Genomic DNA, 2,032 nt, shown 5'->3' with positions numbered 1-2,032 from the left:
GAATATCTGCACAATTGACACTTCTTGTGCTGGAGAACTCTTTTCTCCAGCTCTAGTAGCTTGTGTGTCCTGTTATCTCACCATCTCTGATCAAAGCCACAGGACAAGGGATGGACATGGAATTTGGTCCAAGTGGACCACTAGACTCTCTCCTAGAACTTGAATCCAGGACAATAGGTCACTAGTCAGAAGATAAGTGGTGCTGGGGCTGGGGAAGTATTGGGGACCCAAGGCTGGAGTAATGTCAGTTTCCACCATGTCCACAGAGAAGCACAGAAGGCTGGACTGCAGAAAATGAGAAGAAAACAAACCTGTAGAGATCAAAGATGAGAAACCACTGGGGGTGGCAGTGGCAGAGAGGAGTAATTTTGATTCTGATGATTCTTAGAGAACTGGTCTCTGAGCTTATGTGGCCCAGTTGCATTACCAAGAGATTACTCTGTGATCTCTAAAAAAAACACAACAACAAAATTACCCTCCTTACACTTCTTTACTTAGAGCTACTTTCTGTTGATTTCTCTTACTTGCAACTAAAAAGCCTTTGTTAAAACAATGATACTTTGGCCAGGTACTAAGTTTGTGCCAAAAATAGCGTTCTTTTAGGCAAAATAGATAGAGGAATAAAAACAATAGTGCATATACATTTCTGAGCCTATGCAAAAATCATTCCTCAGTATCATGCTTGTCTGCCTCACTGGAGGTCACTTAATCATCCAGCCATCATCTAGTACAGTACAGTGGTATAGTGGATGTTCAATAAATAATTGTTCCACTGGCTGGTGTGGCTCAGTTGGTTGGAGCATTGTCCCATAATTGAAAGGCTGCAAATTCGATTCCTGGTCAGGGCACATACCTAGATTGTGGATTTGATCCCCAGTCCAGGCATATACAATCCCTGGCCTATCTAGGAGCGTAGAGGAGGCAACCAATCGATGTTTCTCTCTTACATTGGTGTTTTTCTCTCTCACTTCCTCTCTCTCAAAAAGCAATGAAAAAAATAGTCCTTGGACTCTTTGCCACTTCTACGTCGAGGATGAAGACCATTCTCAGCAATCAGACTGTCAACATCCCCGAAAATGCCAACATCTCTGAAGGGGCGCACAGTTATTGGGAACAGCCCCAGAGGCACCCTGCAGAGGGACTTCAACCACATCAACGTAGAGCTCAGTCTCCTTGGAAAGAAAAAGAAGAGGCTCTGAGTGGACAAATGGAGGGGAAATAGAGAGGAGCTGGCCGCCATTTGCACAATCTGCAGTCATGTACAGAACGTGATCAGGGGTATTACACTGGTCTTCCGTTACAAGATGAGGTTTGTCTGCCTTCACCCTCCCATCAATGTTGTTATTCAGGAGAATAGTTCTCTTGTTCAAATCAGAAATTCCTTGGGCAAAAAATATATCCGCAGGGTTTGGATGAGATCAGGTATTGCTTGCTCAGTTTCTCAGGCCCAGAAAGATGAGTTGATTCTGGAGGGAAATGACATTGAACTTGTATCAAATTCAGCTGCTTTGATTCAGCAAGCCACAACAGTTAAAAACAAGGGTATCAGAAAAATTTTGGATAATATCTATGTTTCTGAAAAAGGCACAGTTCAGCAGGCTGATTAATAAGATCTAAGTTGTCCAGCTACAGAAACAGCAAAATGCTGAAGGATTCCTCACACTTACTTGAGATATTCCTTACATTTATTTGTGTAATTTTAAAGATGCAATAAAAGCTATGTATTGAAAAAAAAAGTCCTTGGGTGAGGAGTAAAATAAATAAATAAATACATACATACATACATACATACATACATACATAATTGTTGAATTCAATTTCTAGGCTTGTCAAATACAATATATATGCATTTGTTTGCTAGGGCTGCCATAACAAAGTACCACACATTGACTGAGTGGCTTAAACAACAGGAATTTATATTCTCATTGAAGTTCAAGATGAAGGTGTCTGCAGGGTTGGTTCCTTCTGAAGCCTTGCTCCTTGGCCTGCAGATGGCTGTCTTCTTTCTGTGTCTTCATGTGGTTGCCCCTTG

General features: G+C 41.6%; 1 pseudogene; it reads left to right on the top strand.

The window, feature by feature from the left end:
• Positions 1-1,006: 1,006 nt before the first annotated feature.
• On the top strand, positions 1,007-1,607 carry LOC123819546 (annotated as a pseudogene).
• Positions 1,608-2,032: the final 425 nt, after the last annotated feature.

This window comes from Phyllostomus hastatus, unplaced genomic scaffold (genome assembly GCF_019186645.2).
Source record: "Phyllostomus hastatus isolate PE091 unplaced genomic scaffold, TTU_PhHast_1.1 phas_contig_113, whole genome shotgun sequence".
In the NCBI taxonomy this organism is placed as follows: Eukaryota; Metazoa; Chordata; class Mammalia; order Chiroptera; family Phyllostomidae; genus Phyllostomus; species Phyllostomus hastatus.
Note: the sequence above shows the minus strand (reverse complement) of the source record. Positions and strands in the feature narration are given on the sequence as shown.